Below are 21,715 nucleotides of genomic sequence, written 5' to 3'. Positions count from 1 at the left end.
TTAGTTGACCGGGCGTCAGTGTGGCTGAAGCTGTTATCTGGCAGTTCTGGAGGTTTTAAAGTTTTCCTCCCAATGCTCCTTAGGTCTGCAAGGATTTTTCAGGATTTATATCATATGGAGAGATGGTAGCATAGACAGTAGGGCATTAGGATTAAAACAAATCAGTCGATCAATGGTGTTTATTAAGTACTGCTTTTCAGAGCACTTAACTAAGCCCTTGGGAAAGTACAATACACATACAGTAGGGTTGGCTGTCACATTCCTGACCACAAGAAACTTACAGTCAAGAGGGGGAGAGGCTATAGATGATATTCATAGTTTAGACTTTCAGGTGAGACTAGTTACACAGTCACCCTAACTGAAAATTCTGTTTCTTGTCAGAGATTCTTCTACACCTCCCTCTTCCTTTGATTTGTGATGTTTCTTTTTTCAGAGTGTCTCCATCCTCATCTCTTCCAGTCCATTCTGCATATTAAAGGCTGATTATCCTTGTCTCATACTCTGCCTCAATCTTTCTTTTTCACTTCTTTCCCCCCTCCCAATTTCTCTTCTGATCTGTTCAATTGAGAGATGGCCCCTTCCATTCTCTCAGCCCCTACTTTATTTTCCTCCCCTCCTTTATTTCCCTGTCCCACTTTTTATCCGGCTCACTCTCCTCTATGCCTTTTAAACACTGATCCTTTTCTGGAGCCCTTCTTCTTATCCCTGCCATTTCTAGCCTGTCTCAGCCATGCTCCTTCCACTCCTTAATCTGCCACAGTAGAACCACCCTGGACAAGAGTTCACCATCCTCAATCCTCTCCTCATCACCCTAAGATCATTCTTCTCCCTTGGTACCTTCAAGTCATATAACCCCACTGTTCGCAACCCTGGTTCCATTTCCTGTTGCCCTACAGGCCACCTCACCCTCGCCACCCATCATTGCTGTTTCCAGACTACCAAACACCACTTCCCACAACCCTCAGACTCCCCAGCCACATTCTTTCCTGCCGCCAACCCAAATCATCTGCTCCCCAATTCCCCCAGCTACTCTATCCTCTCACCTGTTGTCAGTTAGTTCCTTCCAAGGCAGCTTCCATCTTCTCCAGCCCCCACATCTTTTTCATTGAACATCTACCATGTATGTTTAGTGCAGGTGGGACAGGATCCCTTGAACTAGATGTCGAATTAAGTAATTATTATCACTCATGTTGAATATGGTAAAATTTCCACTGACAAAGGGCATTCGAAGAATGAAAACATCACTTTAAAGGAAAATTGGGTGTGTTCACCTCAAGATGACATTTTTCTTGGAAGACTTCATGTTTTATGCGGAGCTTAGAGAAGCAGCATGGCTCGGTGGAAAGAGCCCAGGCTTGGCAGTCAGAGGTCATGGGTTCTAATCCCACTCCACCACTTGTCAGCTGTGTGACTGTGGGCAAGTCACTTCACTTCTCTGGGCCTCAGTTACCACATCTGGAAAATGGGGATGAAGACTATGAGCCCCACGTGGGACAACCTGTTTACCCTGTCTTTACCCCAGCGCTTAGAACAGTGCTCTGCACATAGTAAGCGCTTAACAAATACCAACATTATTATTATTATTATTAAAAAAATTATGACTATGACATGAAAGTGGAAACCAAAAGGAAACAGTCAAATAAATATCTTTTCTCAAGTAAATTAGCTGAAAAATTGATGAGGCTATGCTTCATGCATTTAATCTGTTCTTATACAGATAGATGTTTAAAGTACCATCAGTGTATTTCATTATTAGCAAATGCCAAATATTCTAATTTTTTGAAGAACTTCATTATGAATGCTAATATTGTACTGTATAGAACTAGTTATTTTTAGTAATCTGGCATATCCATATATTTATATCGTGAACAAACTTGAGTAAGTTTATATTTGATTACATAAGAGAATTTTCTTTTTTTCTAAGAAGAATGTAGAAATGATAAATAGTGGGGACAAAGGAAATTTGATGGGCACAGAGTCAAAGCTTAATTATGTCAATGATTATTTGTGTTCTAGTGCCAAGTTTTTCTTAATGAGGAGCAGATACTTGTTGTGTATAATCATTATCATTGGTGAGTAGTAAAAATATCTTCGAGCAACAATAAACTTTAGTTAAAAATGAACGTTATTTCCCAGACTTATTAGTGTCATATTACTATCACGCATTACATAAGTGCAAATTTGGACTAAATCAGTATAGAATAAGAGATTATAGGGGATATCAAACTGCCATCTGGTCCAGGCCTCTGCCTCCAGGCAGACAAACGACTAAATACAGATACCTGTTGTTTTCTTAAAAATTTCTGGAGACGGAGATTATAAAACCTTCCTTCTGAACTTTTCCCTCCTTTATGTTCTTAGTAGACATGGAAAACATCAGTCAACATTGTCTTATAAATCTTCCATGTACTTGATGATAATTATAATAAAAATCCTTAGCCTTCATTTCTACCCACTAAATCAGTCGACAGTATTTATTGAGTGCTGACTATGGTCAGAATACTGTCCTAAGTAGTTGGGAGAGTAGAATATACAATTCCATTTCCTTCAGCCTCAGTTGCTGAAATGCTCTACCATCAATATTTTTTCTTGCTCTATTCCATAGTTTCTCCACATATTTCTTAAAATGTGATGACCAGAAATCAACCAGATACTCTAAGTGTATGAGCAGTGCCAAGAATTTCAGAAGAAATTACCTCCTGATTCTTGCATGTCACCCATTACTACTCCATTGGTTGCATTCATCCCAAAGTCATGTACAGCAATACATTGGGGAGAGTTTTATATTTGATAGGGCCACTGAAAGAGGAGCGGTCTAATATGTAAGAATGGCATACAAGATGAATGACACTCTTCCCCGTTGAGATCTTTCGTGGTTTGCCGTGGTTAACAGTTACACTCAGTTTGCCTACTGGGTGCTGCTTCTTGTGAGCTGCTCAACACCTTTCTCAAAGAACATCACCTATTCCTGAGCACAATAATCCAAGCTTTCCTTTTTTCCAGTCTGTTATCGTTGTGGGCAGGGAATGTGTCCACCAACTCTGCTATATTGTAAGCTGCCAAGTGCTTAGTACAGTATTCTGCACCAAAAAGTGATAATGAGTAATAATGATAATGATGATGGTATTTGTTAAGCACTTACTATAATAATCATAATAATAATGGTATTTGTTAAGTGCTTACACTGTGCAAAGCACTGTTCTAAGCGCTGGGGGATACAAGGTGATCAGGTTGTCCCATGTGGGGTTCACAGTCTTCATCCACATTTTACAGATGAGGTCACTGAGGCACAGAGAAGTGAGGTGACTTGCCCAAAGTCACACAGCTGACAAGCGGCGAAGCCAGGATTAGAATCTATGACCTCTGACTCCTAAGCCTATGCTCTTTCCACTGAGCCACGCTGCTTCTCAATAATAATGTTGGTATTTGTTAAGTGCTTATTATGTGCCACACACTGTTCTAAGCACTGGGGTAGATACAGGGTAATCAGGTTGTCCCACGTGAGGCTCACAGTCTTCATCCCCATTTAAAGATGAAGTAACTGAGGCCCAGAGAAGTGAAGTGACTTGCCCACAGTCACACAGCTGGCAAGTGGCAGAGTCGGGATTCGAACCCATGACCTCTGACTCCCAAACCCGTTCTCTTTCCACTGAGCCATGCTGCTTCAGTGTGCCAAGCACTGTTCTAAGCACTGGGGTAAATACAAAGTAATCAGGTTGTCCAAGGTAGGGTTCACAGTCTTAATCCCCATTTCATAGAAGAGGTAACTGAGGCACAGAGAAGTTGAGTGAGTTGTCCAAAGTCACACATCTGACAAGTGGCGGAATCAGGATTAGAATCCACATCCTCTGACTCCCAAGCCCGTGTTCTTTTGGCTAAGCCATGCTGATTGCTTCATTTATTAGTGCTGGGTCATATCTTCTCCCATTGCTTTCTTCCCTGCAGTTCTCTTGCCAGTGTTCAACTGGACCTATCTGGAAAAATTTTACAGCACACCACTATATGAATGTGACATAATTGCCTAACACAGTCATCCTAGTTGTGCCAGATCACTTAAAATGGTCCTGTAGCTTTTCAATCTAACATTTCTTTTGCCTTCCTCATTAACCCCACTTCACTTTGCAATATGGAAGCTGCTGAGGCATCTTGTAACCTTTATTCTTTCTCCTCACTGGTCTTGCACCGTGGAGCTGAGTTGCTGAGACTTTAGCCTACATGAGTCGATTTGGGGACAGAGGTTAACTGCCTCCATGAAATGTTGCTCCGCAAACACCCCTCCTGAAATCCCCCCAAAAACAGTAGCAGAGCTTAGGAATACAGTAATAGCAAGAAGTCTTTGGGTCCATATTATGCTAGCAACCATACTTCTTCATCTGAATCATGCTATTTCTATGTATATATAACTTCATGTCCAGTGTGATTTGAGGCTCTTAATCTTTAGTTGTGGTATTTTGTCACTTAGTAAAAGACTAAATGATCTTTATAAGTTATTGGGAACAGCTATATTTCCTCCCAAGATTCTGCTCTGATATTATCAGTCAATCAAATGGCCACTTACTATGAGTAGAACACTGTACTTGGTAGACTACAACACAACAGAGTTGTTAGATATGTTTTCTGCCCATAACGAGCGCATTGTTTTTACTTTCACGTCTAAGAGCATCACTACGTTCTGCTATCACATTTATTTTTGTCATTTGTTGGATGCTGTTTCCAGGAGCACAGAGCTTCATATCTTTTTACGTTTGGAATTCATAAGAAACAAAATTATTTCTCTTTATATTGAAAGAAGTACTCCACTAAATGGGTTTGTGTGGAATAATCAGCTAAACGAACGAATGGTTGCTACTAGCAGATTTTGAGTAGGCTTTCACCATCAAGATGAAGTCTGGAGATTTAGTGACATTTTGGGAGTAGTTTTTAGCACAAAATGTCAGATGATGAAAGCTTTACATCATTTAAGACTCAACCAAGTTGTGCAGCTGATGCTGAGCCAATTCCAGTGTAATCATGTGCGGATGACCACTGCTCTATTAGAACAACTCTAAATACACTAATGCATATATTCAACTCCAGTTGTCTCATTTGCTTTCAGCATCTTTCAGAATGGGTTGTATATGAAATGAGAAGCACTTGACTGGCAGGCCTTTTGACCAATAGTGCATACTGAATTTTTCATTTTTCAAATGAGCCATCGGCCGAGTAATTATCATTATATATTCAAACTTTTGACCAATGCCATTTCAGCTATCTGGTGCATTAACGTCAAAGCAGCTGTGCTGTATTCAAATTGAAATTAGGGAATTAAAAAAAATGAAGCAGCTGTATTATTCAGACTTAAAAATAAAGGCTTAGTTTTCCCAAATGGTTGTGACGTAAACATCTAATTAAATATTTTTAATTTTGAAAAAAAAAATGACAGTGCTTGTACTTTAGATAGTAGCTGACAGTTGTGTGCTGTGTTATTCTTGATTGTAGAAGGCAAAATACCCTCATTACCCCGCTACATTAGATTGCATTTCTTGTACCAAAAAAGATCAGGGTAGTGATCCTCCACACCAAGAGATGAATACATATGAAACGTGGAAGTTGTTTAATGCAACATTCTCAATCTTGCTTAATAGAAATAGAAATATATATACCTGCTTTCTTGTTGTGTTTCCCACCTGCCTCCACCTCGCCCCACCCCATTTTTTTTGAGTTCCCTGTTGCCTGGTTCCTCATTATTTGGAAGGCATATACACTTAGGTCCTGCTTTTGTTGCGACAAAAATATCAAAAATTGAGATTATAGTGGTGATGCATCTCCTTACATATGTTTAAAACACCCTGAACCAAAACAGTGCTACAGGGATTCATGTACACATGGAAATTGGGTGGGTGGTGAGAAGAATTACAGTTCATATTTATTATTTTTCAAGTGAGAAGTGACATGAAGTGCCACGCTGATGTCTGATGCTGTATCGGAACAAAATGCCTGAAGTCCGGATTTAATCGGGACTACAAATTGGAAAGAATAGCAATGCCAGGTTTAAATTGTCTTATTAAATATCAGTCAGTATGTTCCACGGGGCTAATTCAAGATTTTGCTTGGGAAGCTCTTCAGGAGCACCAATTGTGTTTATCAGCTCAGGTGTTCTCCCCCTATTACTTAGCACAGTGCTCTTCGCACAGTAAGTTCTCAATAAATACCACTGATTGATGGGTTGAAGTGGCTTGACAAAAATGTTCAGTCTAAAAATAACTACGAATTAATTCACCCCCTGGTTTCTTTCCCCTTCCCAAATTTAGCTAGAGAAAAAAACCTTACACGGTGGGATTTTTTCTGGTGTTCTTGGGGAGCAGATAGGCAGGTGTGGTCTAGTGTGTAGCACATGGGCCTGGGTTTGATACAGACTCTGCCCACTTGTGTGTGACCTGGGGCAAATCACTTCTCTGTGCCTCAGTTATCCCATCTGTCAAATGAAGATTAAGGCTGTGACCCCCCATGTGAGACAGGGACTATGTCCAACCTGATTACCTTGCATCAACCCAGTGCTAGTACAGTGCCCAGCACATAGTAAGCGCTTAACAAATGCCATTAAAAAAAAAGCACAGCAAAGTATGGGTGAAATTAAGTCATAAACCATGCTGTGGGACCCTTCTGATAGAGGAGCTAAACTCCTCCCAGAACATTCTAATGACTTCTGAGAACTTTAAGCCTAAACTAGCAACATTGTACTAAAATGCTTATAGACTGTTCTTTCTTCCCCATATCCCTCCTGGAAGACCAGTTTGGAAAGGATTTCAAAGCATCCTACTCTGCCATGGCTGTCTCTAACAACACTACTAGTGAATCTTGCTCCACCAAAGGAAGAATATGCTCCATCCATGCATCCCAGTTGTTTTTCCTATAAGGAATTATTGGAAAGTCTAGTTTTCATCTCTTGAGGAAGCTGTCTGCTGAGAGATCTGGCTGGTGAATTTAAAGTAGAATTTGAGCTCTGGCTATATTGGCAACTATTCCTAGTCTGACAATTGGTGAGAATACCTTGAGTAGCAGTGGGATTAGTGTATTCTCTTTGGACTCATCAAATCCATTTTTTCAGGCAATATAACAATTTTTAGAAGAGAGAGGACTCCTTCCAACTGTATTTTCCTCATGAGACCCTTCTAGGAGGCTAGTTACGTAGACAGCTGAGGATATATGAGTTGCAATTTAGTTGTTGTTATGGTTGTTATCTGACACAGAGTTGAGTGGGCCTGTGGCAGTTGCCAACCATCCTTAAATTCACTGAGAGTCTATAAAATTGTCCAAAGATTGGTCTAGTCCACAAAGACTTAAAATAGTTTACATAGGCATATATAAATACAGGTGGCCTCCAGATCAAGCTTGTGGCAGGAAGAATACCGGAGGCATCTGCACTTCCATATCACATTTAAGGTGGTGGCCGCATGTTTGTGGAGTTTGTCATAAGTCTGGCTGGCTGTTCCCATGTGAATATTTGACATCCTCACCACTTTCCCCTCCAAGAACGCTGGCCATCTGCCACAATCGATCAGCCGGTAATTTTTATTTATATTGTTTGTGAAATGTATTCTCAGCATTTGGCAACTTTGAGCCCCAAGCAATTTAATCAACATATTTATTGAGTGTTTCCTGGGTGCAGGAGCATTGTACTAAATATTTGGGAGACAACAGTTCAGGAGAAGCCTTCCCTGACTAAGCCTTCCTCTCCTTTTCTCCCACTCCCTTCTGTATCACCCTGTCCTGCTCCCTTCATTCATCCTCCTTCCCATTCCCACAGCACATTTGTATATACCTGTCTATATCTGCTCTTTATTTATTTATGTATGTATGGGTGTATGTTTATTAATGTCTGTATCCCCCTCTAGACTGTGAACTCGTTGTGGGCAGGGAATGTGTCCGTTTTTTATTATAATATGTTTTCCCAAGTGCTTAGTACAGTGCTTTGCTCACAGTAAATGCTCTATAAATATGAATGAATGAATGAATGAAAATGAGAATTAGTGGACATGATCTCTAACCCAAGAAGCTTGCAATCTTCCTGCTCATATACATAAAATCACACACTGTGATCCTGTCATGTAGATGGAAAGGATTATCTTTCTACAGAAACATTCTGGGCATGTCACCCCCCTCCTCAAAATTCTCCAGTGGTTGCCTGTCAACCTCCCTATCAAGCAGAAACTCCTCACTATTGGTTTCAAAGCTTTCCATCACCTTTTCCCCTCCTACCTCACTTCCCTGCTCTCCTCCATCCCAGCCTGCACACTCTGTTCCTCTCGTGCTAACCTTCTCACTGTGCCTCGTTCTCAACTGTCCCGCCGTTGACCCTGGCCCACGTCTTATCTCTGACCTGGAATGCCCTCCCTCCTCAAATCCACCAAACAATTGCAATTACCCCCCTCAAAGCCCTTCTGAAGGCTCACCTCCTCAAGAGGCCTTCCCAGACTAAGCCCCCGTTTTCCTATGCTCTCCATCCGCTCCGCGTCGCCCCGACTCTCTCTCTGCTCTACGCCCCCCACCCCACAGCACTTGTGTATGTATGTACATATCTATAGTTGTATTTATTTATATTGATGCCTGTTTACTTGTTTTGATGTGTACATATCTATAATTCTATCAATTTATTTATATTGATGCTATTGATGCTTATTTACTTATTTTGATGTCTGTCTCCCTCCTCGACAGTAAACCGATTGTGAGCAGGGATTGCCTCTATTGCTGAATTGTACTTTCCAAGTGCTTAGTACAGTGCTCTGCACAGAGTAAGCCCTCAATAAATATGGTTGAATGAATGAATGAATGAATGGACAGGAGAATGTTCAATGCAGCTTGACAGAAGCCACAGCTGGGCAAATCCTCATATGTATAGGATCACCCCACTGTGATAGATTTTAACGATGTCACTGTCTTGAAAACAGTGCTCAAAGAAAATTATTCCATTTAAAATTGCTATACACCAGACTGGTCTTATTTCTGCAGCTGTCTCCTAATTATCTACATGTGGGCCACATCAATTGATGGTTTCCCTTCACTCATTTTGCCTTTAAAATATTTCTACTATCCTCTGTATTAACAGGTTCTCATATTTCAGTTTCCTATAGAGCAGATGTTTGGGTATTAAATTTTCAAACATTTATACTAAAATACCCTGCCCAACAAAAATATGGTGCAAAGACCATTGTTCCAATGGTGTAGACTGACTCCATTCCAGGTCCCCATTGTTTAGTTGCTCTTTGATGTTAAATGTGGCACTGGCTTTTCATTTAATATTAAATATCACATCCTGGTGGTAGTGATGGAAATACCCTAGAAGTCAGATCTGGTGTGTTTATGTAGTACGGATCTCACAGATTGGACTTTGCCACTGCTCTCTACCCCTTTGTTTGAATTCGGATTCTTTGTTTGCCCCTCACTTTGTCAGTCTAACTAGCTGTATGCTTTTGGGGTAGCAGAATTCAGGAACAGCATCCAGCTCTGCTAAAGGAAATTATGGGTTGTGCACAAGGCTTGACAAGTGCACGCTCAGATTGCATCAGTCAGTATATATTGTTCTGAGTTTTACAAAAGAAGCAGCATGGTGTAGTGAATAGAGCTCAGACTTGAGAGTCAGAAGGACCTGGGTCCTAATCCTGGCCCTGCCACTTGTCTGCTGTGTGACCTTGAGCAAATCACTTAGAGGCGTCCATCCCCTTGATTCTATTTATCATGATAATGTTGTCTTGTTTTCATTTTGTTCTGTTTTGCTTTGCTGCCTCCCCTGATTAGACTGTGAGCCCATCATTGGGCAGGGATTGTCTCTATCTGTTGCCAATTGTACATTCCAAGCGCTTAGTACAGTGCTCTGCACATAGTAAGTCCTCAATAAATATTATTGAATGAATGAATGAACTTAGCTTCTCTGTGCCTCAGTTACCTCATCTGTAAAACAGGGATTAATACTATGGGCCCCATTTAGGACATGGACTATGTCCAACCTGCTTAGCTTGTATCTACCCCAGTGTTAGCGCAGTGCATGGCACATACGTAGTAAGCACTTAACAAATACCTTTTTAAAAAAGTGTAAAATAATAATTTGCATATCTACTTGTGTTTGAGTGTGTGTGTATGTGTATGTTTGTGGGCATATGTGGTTTGGGATTACAGACAACGATTTATAGGACTTCCTGTATGACTAATTCAAGGGCTATTGACAGTGCCCTTTACAGTTGAATTAGAAACCCATCCTTCACCAACATTTTTTTTTAATAGTATTCGTTAAATTGCTTACTAGGTGCCAGGCACTGTACAAAGACCTGGAGTAGATACAACTTAATCAGATTGAAATAGTCCATGTCCCACATGGAGCTCACAGTAGTAATCCCCATTTTACACATGAATTGATGAGGCACGGAGCAGACCCATGCCACAGCCAGAATTAGAACCAGATCCCTCTGACTCCCAGGGCCCCCGCTCCATCCAGTAGGCCATGCCACTGCTCTTGAATCCTGACACAAAACTACATATGAGACTTCTTAGATCATGTATATGAGTTCATAAACATATAGTCATGAAAAATTCACTCCCAAGTGCTTAGTTGATCACCCATTGATTTTAAGAAAATGCATTTTTCCTTCTTAGTAAAATAGCTTCTGATATAGGCATAGAGCTTAAAAGATTAGATCTTATAGAGAAACATAACATATTGTATTTAAATAACCTAATCTCCAAAAGGAAATGAAGTAGCTGAGCCTACTCATTAAGAAATAAATTAATTCATCAACATTTTATTCTTCATCAATCATCACCCAGTTGTGTCCAGTTTTCAATTAAGGTTTTTTTTTTCCAAAATGCTTTGTGCCTTCACCAAAAGGACTGATTATCTCTGATGATGATTTTTTTGTGGGTTTGTGGATGTTGATGACAGCTGAACTGGTATAAACATGTTAAATGTATTTCTTATTCAAGTAGTTAAAGCAGTAAATGCTCAATGCATACAAATACTTTACGGTGCCATTAATAAACCACATTTTTCCAGATGCATTTTCAGAGAAAAATTTAACCTCCTTTTTGACTGACAGTGAATATTTGACATTTTCTTACCTCAAAAGAGGATGTGCAGTGCACATTTTCAATACGTGTGTGGATCCGTTGCTTCCTTGGAATTATTTTGGCTAAGGAATCGTGATCTTAATATATTAAGTGTCACTGTTTGCTTTCCTAAAATGAATACACAGAGGAAAACAGGCAAAAATCCTTCACCACTGACCTTAAAGTTAGAGATCTTCTTCTACAACCTGAGCTAATGATCATTTTGCCAGAGAGCTGAACAATCTCCATCTCTTTAAAGTATCTTCCACACAGAATGAGAATTTATGAAAATGACTCACCATGCCCGCCACTTGTCTCTAGATTCCTATAACATGAAGATGATCACAATCTGCCATCGTGCTGTTAAAATGATGCATCACCCTACAAGCATTCTGAAATGATGGAGTATTATTGCAGCTCTTACAAGTTGGGCACTGAGATAATTTGGCTAGTGTTGGATGAAGAATGTACCATCACCCCTGTGGCTCAACTTTCATTGAATAAATATGGCCTGCTGCTGCTTTTGTTCTCTGTGTGTACGGAAGAGCAATTAATGTGTCAAAAAAGAAAAATCACAACATGTTCAGACTTTTTTCTAAGAAAATTACAATTCTGCATTCAGTTCGATTCAAAATTATTACCCGACAATATGCATTGTTGCATTTATGTGGGCAGTGTTGCATTTCTTATGGAACCGTGCCCTGATTTCCACAATCTAATAGTAACTACAGTACCTTCATCTAGTAGATATTCCTTTGGAATCTTGAATCTTGCATGGGAATCTTTGTACCACTTTTCATTTGGATAGATTAAATGTCATCTGTGAAAATGCTCTTGCCTAAAATATCTTAAATTCTAAAAACTATTCATAATTAACAATGAAGAATTCATATCAACTGAGGTAAAATTTGCCATTTAATTGCACTTGACAAGGAAGCAAGGAAGCAGTTAGAGGTACTTTATGCTGTTACAAACCTTCGTGTTCTTAAACTGTGCCTTGGCAGTAGCTTATATGCTTAGAGAGGCTTATTGATGTTTTAGGCTTTTTAATGAAATGCATAAGCCCAGAGAAATAGTAAGCAATGTCCACTGATGGGTTGCCAAATACATAATCGGGTCTGAAATTTGCAATACTCTTTGTATTGCAGATGCAGAGTATCATCAGTCAGCTTTTATAAAATAATAATATCACAGATTTATATCATCCCTCTCAGGATGATGGCAGGTGTATCCAGCCTTTCTTTCCCAGACTCATCAGACCCTCTGCCCGCTTCTCTCACCTTCATCATTACTAACAGTATTTATTAAACGCTTACTGTGCCCAGAACACTGTACTAAGTGCCTGAGAGAATACAGTATAATAGAATTGGTAGAGAGGTTTCCTGCTCACAAGTTTACAGTCTAAAGGGGGAGAGAGATTTTAATATAAACAAATAATTTGTAATATATGGTGTATAGCTATGTACATAAGTGTACATGTATTTGCTATTGATGCCTGGTTTTGTTTTGTTTTGTTGTCTGTCTCCTCCTTCTAAACTGAGCCCTTTGTTTGGTAGGGATTGTCTCTATCTTTTGCAGAATTGTACTTTCCAAGTGCTTAGTATAGTGCTTTGCACCCTAGTAAGTGCAAATACAATTAAATGAATGAATGAAGTGTTGTTGGGCTGTTGTTGGGCTGAGCGTAAGGTGAATATTAAACAGACAATTTGTGTAGCTAGTAGTCTAACCATTGAAGAAGTTATAAGTTGTAGATGGCAAGCCTTTAGGGATGGACTATTTTTAAGGCAATGTGCTGTGACATTTTTCATTGATATTTTTTATTTGTTAAGACTGGTTTCTAATGCTTGTGAACAAAAAGTACTGCCTACTGAGTCCTACATCAATCCATGGTATTTATTGAGCACTTAGTATGTGCAGAGCACTGTACTAAGTTCTTGGGAATCTAAGAATCAACAGACAGTAGATGCAACCCTGCCCGCAAAGAGCTTATAAATCTATAGAAGAATATTAGAGATTAAAATAGATAATAGCTACATGTAGCTACTAGCAGAGCATTAGCACATTGTGCTGTGAGCCACAGAGATCAGAACCTCTCAATTCAATTCAGATACGGTCCCTGGATTCCCTGGACTGTTCCAGGCAGTGAGGTGATGCAGTTTATTTATTTACATTAATGTCTGTTGCCCTTTCTAGACCTCCGCCTCTAGACTCTAAGCTTGTTGCATTCAGGAAATGTGCCTGTTTATTACTGTATTTTACTCTCCCAAGTGCTTACACGCAGTTCTACACGTTGTTCTACACGCAGTAAGTGCTCAATAAATAGGATTGATCGTCTGACTGACTGATGGTTTTCTCCTAGTTTTACCACTTCCCCACCAGCCTCTTTTCCAGCTTGTCTCCTACTTGGGCTCGCTTACCCCTTTCTGAGTTTCAGCTCCAAGAGCCTGTATATTCTCCCCAAACTCCCACCTTTTTTTTTTACTGGCAAGGCTCTCAAGAACTGGCTTGCAATGGGTCTCGTACTAACAGAATGGTACTTGAGAAGCAAACCTCCCTGGTATGGAACAAATAGCATTTCAGTTTCACCAAATTATTGCGGGTACTCTGACTTTTTCTGTTTTGCTTACACCAGTGGACCAGCATGAAAACCTCCAAGGAGCAAGAGGCTCCAGGACAGAGAAGTGAGATAAAGCCAAGATTTCCCTTCACTTTTCTTTCTCCCCCTCCACCTCTACCACTTAGGTCATCCGCAAATTGAGAATAGACTCAGGGAGCAGTGATTTTGCTCTACACTTTGAAGCGCCTAAGGTTTCATTATGGTGCCCATAGGGTCTCCAGATAGGAGAATAATAATAAGTAAAAGTATGGCTCCAGATCCTTATTATTAAGTTATTCCTTGACATGATTAGGTAGGCTTATTAGTATTTTTAGGACTTTTAATGTAATGCATAAGCTTGGAGAAATAGGCAGCCACGTCCCTCGATGAGTTGCCAGATATACAACTGGTTCGGAAATGTTGCAACACTTTGTGTATCTGAAGGGTGTCTTCAGTCAAATTTTAGTAATGATGGCATTTATCAAACGCTTACTATGTGCAAAGCACTGTTCTAAGCACCGGGGAGAATACAAGGTGATCAGGCTGTCCCACGTGAGGCTCACAGTCTTAATGCCCATTTTACAGATGAGGTAACTGAGGCACAGACAAGTTAAGTGACTTGCCCAAAGTCACACAGCTGACAAGCGGCAGAGCAGGGGTATAAGAAACTATGTGGAAATAGGTTTGTCTTTTTGCTTTTGAAGTGAAAAGTCTGGATTTTCGGTGTCAGGGTGGCCAATCACTGTGAGTTAGTGGAAAGTTTAGGTGCTGGGAGCCAGGAGATCTGGATTCTAATCCCAGTTCCACCATTCATTCATTCATTCATTCAATTATATTTATTGAGCGTTTAAGGTGTCCAAAGCACTTCCCTGCTGAGTGACTTTGAATAAGTCACTTAACTTCTTTAGTCCTCAGTTTTCTCATCTATAAAGTAGGCAATTAAAAAAATCATTCTCCCTCCCCCTTAGATTCTGAACCACATGTTGGACAGGTTTAGAGAAGCAGCATGGCACAGTGGAAAGGGCGTGGGCTTAGGAGTCAGAGGTCATGGGTTCTAATCCAGGCTCCAGTACCTCTCAGCTGTGTGACTTTGGGCAAGTCACTTAACTTTTCAGTGCCTCAGTTACTTCATCTGTAAAATGGGGATTAAGACTGTGAGCCTCATGTGGAACAACCTGATTACCCTGTATCTATCCCAGCGCTTAGAACAGTGTTCGGGAACATAGTAAGTACTTAACAAATTCCAGCATGATTATTATTATTATTACTCTGTCTGGCTTCATTCGTTCAATAGTATTTATTGAGTGCTTACTGTGTGTCTTGATTATCGTGTGTCTATCCCAGCATTTAGTACACTGTTAGGCACATAGTAAGTGCTTGCAAATACTATGATTTTATTTTAAAAATTATTATTATGTAGTTTTTATGTCTCCTGTTGAGTTTGGATAAGAAACTGGATGGCTGTACGTCCAGCATTTCAATATTTTCAGGATTCCTTCCACTGTTGTTTATGCTTCGAAATTCCATGGAGTGGATCTTGGAAGGGATGCAGTATCTCTGGAGCAAGCAGGAGTTCAGAGAAACCCAGCCAAATTGGGATGAACTTCTGCAAAATTTTGTCTGTATGACATGATCACGTTATGCTGTTTGCATCTCATTTTCCACTCTTTTGGAATACCATCGCTAGCCTCCTTACTATCAGGGCCCCGAAATAGAATGTATTTTTTAAAACCTGCCCCCTTCCCCCATGGCTGTATGACAGTATTCAGATAAAAACACAGTATATTTAAAGAAAGAGTATCTGTTTCGGTGTATGTGAATTTGTGACAGTTTCCATAGCAGTGGTAAAACTGTGAGAGGTCTTACATTTAAAAATAGAGTGGGTTTTGGCAATCACAAGCAGGTGTGTCTTTTTCTGAGCCACATAAACACTTAAGGTGCTGGCCTGTTAAAATCAACATAAAGATTGGGTGTTAGTAATAAATGTGACTTTAAAATGGTGTTATTTTCCTTCCTCAGTTCCAAGAGCTTTTTCCCCTCAAATATAAAAATGTCCAGTTTGGTGTGAGAAATGACATTCAGAGGGTACCAATTTTGCATGTCAGATAAAAGCCTCATCCTGACACTTTTCTGTCAAAATCTTGTTCTTACCAGCCCAGAGAGATATTAGTCATGTGAAGAGAGTGCCTTAGGGCTCAGTAATGTTCATATATTCTTATTTTACATGTATATTTTCCCCAAACTAATAATATCTCTAAATTGTGTTTCAGCCACTGCTATGGAAACTGTTACAAATTCAGACTAACATAAAATCAATAACAAGTGGCTTTCAGTAAAAGAATCACAAGAGTAAGGTCTCTTTGTTCTCCAAATGAGACTGAACGCTGATTTGCTTCCACAGGTGAATGTTTCTGTTCATAATGTCTAGATCAGAGAGAAGTTGCCAATATCAATTCATTAATTGAAAGCTAAATGAAGAGATGACAAATAAGGCTTTTGTTCATAGGTTGCATATCAAAACAAGTAGAACATTTGCTTGGTCAGTGTCTGTCTGTATAAATCAGATTTCTTGAAGCCACTTAACAGATCAGGATTGAGTTATGAAAACATAGGTCAGGACCAAAAATGCACTTTGCATTGATTTAAAAATTACAGGTATTTAAAGCTCTTTAGAGGACATTATGAACTGATTGGGATATTTTGGACCGTAAGCTATTAAAATGTTGATCCTGCACCTGTAATGTTCTCCCTGGAATTGATATTGGGACTAAATTGTGATATTCAAAAAGACAGATATTCCAGCCTACTTGAAGGAATTCAATTATTCGAATGCAGAAAACCATTTATTTATTGGAAAAAAAGTAGTTTGAGTCAGCGAATGCATTTGATAATGTTAAATTTGATTACAAGTTATATATTTAATAAAAGATCTAAGAAATGACAGTAGGATTAAACCTACCAAAGGTGAATAAGTTAAACTAAAATGTTGATTTTTTTCCTAAGACTCTAGCCAGAAACCAAATCCAGTAGTGTCTAAGGACATCTCTAGCCTGTCTTTGTGTTATGATCTGTTCTGTTCCTCCAGGTGTTTGCATCTTAAGCATTCAAAGGGGTTAAGAGTGAGAAAAAGTGAAGATTCATGTATCGTGGAAATAAAATGCAAATGATTGTTATCCTAAATAATACATTTGCAAGCAGTGGATGGGTTAGATAATGTTTTGAGGTCCTGGTAGTTCTACCTGAATCATCTGGTGCCTAAGTGGGTGAAACTTTTTTTTTAATTTTGTGACTTGGAATGTGTCATTAGTGATGAATGAAATGGTAAGATATATGGGTTCCTCTTGGTCATGGTAAAGAATGAAAAGAAAAAATACATGTATTATACTGCTCATAGCCTATTCATAATTTTCTGGAGGAGGCCCCTGGATGAACCAAATATGCATATGGGTTGGACATACCTAAGATTTATACAGTGATATGATGCGGCGATGCACTTGGTGCCTACCGACACAGTAAAGTGAATCAACTTCGTTCCTATAATGTGGGAGGGGTTTCCAGGTCGGCTTTTCTTTTGGCATTGATTGTTGTGAGGCATCTGCAATGAGCAGTTCTGAGCATTTGGCCAAACCGAAAGCTCATATGAGTAGATTTTCCAAATTATAAAGTTTCTAGTCCTTAACAGCAGTGGAATGAAAAAAGAAAAAAAGAAATTGGAAACTAAGTTAGCCTTGACTTCCAGGGCCTTTTGAAGAGCAAATGAGGGTAAATTGACAGGTTTAGAGGAAAAGTGTAACTTTTTCTGGCTTTACTTTGTCACCATCGTCTTACCTAATCCGGCGAGCTAGTCTTTATCATCGTATCAGAGAACAACGCTCTTACTGGCCATCACATCCAAACCTTTCGGGTTGTTGCCAGAATTTGGACACCAGTAGAGCTGTGAAGTAGCCGTGGGCTAGAAGAGCATTCTGGGCATTGGCACGCAAACCAGCATTTGAAGCCAGCTTACTATTACGTGCTGAGAAGCCCAAACAGGGCAAACGAACACTCCTGGTTGCACACCTGGCCTTGTTAAGCTCTCTTCCAGTTTAAAACAATTTTGGAAAAATCATCTTGTCTGGGAGACTTTTGAAGCATAATGGGACATTCGATTTGACTATCGGAAAGCCCAAATGATTATTGCAATATTTACATTACCTACTTTAGGTGTCATTGTAATTATCAAAGGAATTAAATGGGTGATTAAAATAAAGGAAATGGATGTTTTGAATGGGAACCGACTAGTTGCATGTATTGTTGCTTTTGGAGTATTTTAGATCTAATTAAATATGTGTGTGTGTGTGTGTGTGTGTGTGTACACGTGTGTACACGTGTGTATGTATATGTGTGTGTATGTGTGTGTGTGTGTGTGTATATATAATACAGATATACATAAATCCTTGATTTAAATGAGTTTCTAGGTATACACATATACACAAAAACACACATGAAGTAAAAGTTACCATTTGTTTTCATGTAGGTGTGATTCATAATATTTCAGCTCTCTGTGTTAATAAAGCTTTTTTGAAGATTTTCAGGCTGTTGACGCTGCGATAACAAGGCCATTTATTATAGTAGGGAAAATTACCTTATATAGTAGCCCCAGTGGCTCCATTTACTTTGTGCAAAGAAACCTTGAATCCCTCCTTTGTTATACTGTGTTTAGGTTTACAAAGCTTTCTTTTTGAAAAGGAAAAAGAAACAAAACATGGTACACAGATAGAGTAAATCAGAAAGAAAGAACGTAGGGTGATTAGTTTGCTGGTAATTCCCACATTCAGAGCCAGCCATCTTAGTGGTTAATGGTTAATACCTTGCATTTTTTTCTCTATTTTAAGGTGAATTTTTTTCTGACATGCTATTACATTTGAAAAGTGTATATGAAATGTATATGTAAATAAAGATAAAGTGATAAAACATTTATTACAATATAAACATATTTTTCAGTGAATAAAATTATTTGAAGATGAAGAGATGAGGGGCAAGAAGGAATGTTGTATCCCACCAGATGTGTTGGTGGAGAGACTTTTTAAATTGTGGCATTACTTTTGTGAAACAATAATTTGGTTTTGAAGTCATAATACAGCTTTTTCTAAGGCCAGATGAGATTCTATCCCAATAACTGGCATGCAAATTAATAAAATATTTAATCAGAGTAAAACCTCAATAATTCACGCCCCACTAGTCTGGAACTAGTTATAATTCAGACCTCCCTTTGTTCCCTTTGACAGCTGCCAAAAGAAGGACTTTGAGCTTCAGAAGTTTTTCATCTACGCTGTGGTTAACAAAGCCTCAGGTAAGGTGAAGCCAGCAGGAGATATGATGAAGCAACAGGCAGTTATTGAGGACAGCAAGGAGAGAGAGAGAAACAGAGAGACAGACAGACAAAGAGAGAATATGGCAACATATATTCATTCAGTAGTATTTATTGACTACTTACTATGTGCAGAGCACCGTACTAAGCGCTTGGAATGTAAAATTCGGCAACAGTTAGAGACAGTCACTGTCCATTGATGGGCTCACAGTCTAATCGGGGGAGACAGATGGACAAAAACAAGACAACTTAATCACGGTAAATAGAATCAAGGGGATGTATACCTCATTAACAAAATAAATAGGGTAATAAAAATATATACAAATGAGCACAGTGCTGAGGGGAGGGGAAGGGAGAGGTGGAGGAGCAGAGGGAAAGCAGGGAAAGGGGGCTTAGCTGAGGGGAGATGAAGGGGGAGCAGAGAGGGAGCAGAGGGAAAAGGGGAAGCTCAGTCTGGGAAGGCCTTGAATATACTGATATATTCAAGAAGCTCAGTATAAGCAATTATACAGAAATAAAAACACACACACATCTGTATACCATATAAACTTTTTTATAATGAATAAATATCCACAATTCAGGCCTTTCACTAACTTTTACTGGGCTTCTTCTAAAAATCCAACTAAGTGAGGTTTAACTAAAGTAGGTTTTAATTAATCATTTCCAATATGCACTCAGAACGGACAGTCATTCCTATTAAAAACTGACATTCCAACCAATTAAGCAGGATTTTGTTCTTTTTAGTAATAATAATGACATTGTTGATATTTGTTAAGCATTTACTATGTGCCAAACACGATTCTAAGCGCTGGGGTAGATACAAGGTAATGAGGTTGTCCCACGTAGGGCTCACAGTCTTCATCCCCATTTTACAGATGAGGTCACTGAGGCACAGAGAAGTTAAGTGACTTGCCCAAGGTCACACAGCTGACAAGTGGCAGGGGAGGGATTAGAACCCATGACCTCTGACTCCCAAGTCCAGGCACTTTCCCCTAAGCCACACTGCTTCTAAGTGGCACTTATTAAGTGCCTACTATTTTGCAGGCATTGAACTAAGTCTGAGGTAGATACCAGATAATCACCTAATCACCACCCTCCCAGCACTGCATTTATGTACTTACCTTTAAACTTTGTGTCTTTCTCCTACTCTTAATTTATTTGAGGGTTGTATTGTGTCTACAGAATTAATGCCAAAATTACTACCGATTGATTGATAGCAGAGACACAGACCTCCATTGACTCTTATATCTGTCTTCTATCCATTCATTTCTTCAATAGTATTTATTGAGCGCTATGTGCAGAGCACTTTACCAAGCGCCTGGAATGTACAATTTGACAGATGAGCCTTAGTCTGAGAGTTCAATACTGAAAACCCTTGAGAAGAAATTGTATGTAGAGAGAGTGGTGTGTTCAGTGCCCTTTGTGGATACTCTCTCTTCCTCCCCGCCATGTTCCCCTTGGGGCACGAAGTATATAAGAGAAGCAGGGTGGCTCAGTGGAAAGAGCCCGGGCTTGGGAGTCGGAGGTCATGGGTTTGAATCCTGGCTGTGCCACTTGGCAGCTGTGTGACTGTGGGCAAGTCACTTCACTTCTCTGGGCCTCAGTTACCTCATCTGGAAAATGGGGATGAAGACTCTGAGCCCTATGTGGGACAACTTGATTACCTTGTATGTACCCCAGCGCTTAGAACAGTGCTCTGCATATAATAAGCGCTTAAGAAATACCAACATTATTATTATACTTAAGGGTCCAGCCTGTCGCAGAGCATTCAGAAAGGGTTTTGCTGAGCCGGGCCCATTTCCACTTGAAGTGACCATTCTGTGAAGAGTGAATGAATAGATTAACAGTATAACAATAATGAGGATTGCTACTCTCCCAGCAGTCCCTTAAACTGTCGAAGAGTAGCCACCTCCTTTTCCTACTCTACCCATCTGCTAAAGGAAATTATTGGTTGTGCACTAGGCTTGACAAGTGCATGCTCAGATTGCATCAGTTAGTGTATAGTGTTCTGAGTTTTTCAAAAGAAGCAGCATGGTGTAGTGAATAGAGCTCGGACTTGAGAGTCAGAAGGACCTGGGTTCTAATCCTGGCCCTGCCACTTGTCTGCTGTGTGACCTTGAGCAAGTCACTTAGAGGTGTCCATCCCCTTGATTCTCTTCATCGTGATAATGTTGTCTTGTTTTTGTTTCGTTCTGTTTTGCTCTGCTGTCTATATCCCCCCGATTAGACTGTGAGCCCGTCATTGGGCAGGGATTGTCTCTATCTGTTGCTGAATTGTACCTTCCGAGCGCTTAGTACAGTGCTCTGCACATTCTAAGTGCTCAATACTATTGAATGAGAATGAACATCGCCGTAAAACGTGTAGAGGTGCGAGCCAGCAAACAATTTTACTTGCTTAATCTGTAATTTATTTCAGGGTCTGTCTCCCCTGCTTAGACTTTAAGCTCCTCAAAAGCTGAGATCATTTCTATAGCTTGGTACAGTGCTTCACAGAGGGTAAGCATTCAATAAATGCTGTTGATAGATTGAAGTAGAGGGAATGGTCAGTAGAAATTGAAGAAGGTAAAGCAAATGAATGATCAAATTCTGTGTAGATCTCTTTCTTCCAGAGTGATATTAAAAATGTCTCCGTGTTGTAAATGCTGACTTTCCTTGATAAAGAAAGTATGAAATTACAGAATAACCAATCTAAT

The 21,715-nt window shown here is 39.7% G+C and overlaps 1 protein-coding gene across 5 annotated transcripts in view; it reads left to right on the top strand.

Annotated features, from left to right (window-relative positions):
- The window catches only part of TENM2 (teneurin transmembrane protein 2), a 1,066,718-nt gene that overhangs the window by 50,884 nt on the left and 994,119 nt on the right, over positions 1 to 21,715 (top strand). Inside the window, exon 1 of one of the 5 annotated variants that reach the window (XM_039910124.1) lies at positions 18,929 to 19,004. The exons of the other annotated variants lie outside the window; for them this stretch is intronic. The gene's annotated coding sequence lies outside the window, so the exon portion shown is untranslated. Of the gene's footprint in view, positions 1 to 18,928; positions 19,005 to 21,715 lie in introns of those variants that run through there. 5 annotated transcript variants of the gene reach the window in all.

Source organism: Ornithorhynchus anatinus, chromosome X1 (genome assembly GCF_004115215.2).
Source record: "Ornithorhynchus anatinus isolate Pmale09 chromosome X1, mOrnAna1.pri.v4, whole genome shotgun sequence".
In the NCBI taxonomy this organism is placed as follows: domain Eukaryota; kingdom Metazoa; phylum Chordata; class Mammalia; order Monotremata; family Ornithorhynchidae; genus Ornithorhynchus; species Ornithorhynchus anatinus.
This window is presented reverse-complemented; position numbering and strand designations above follow the sequence as displayed.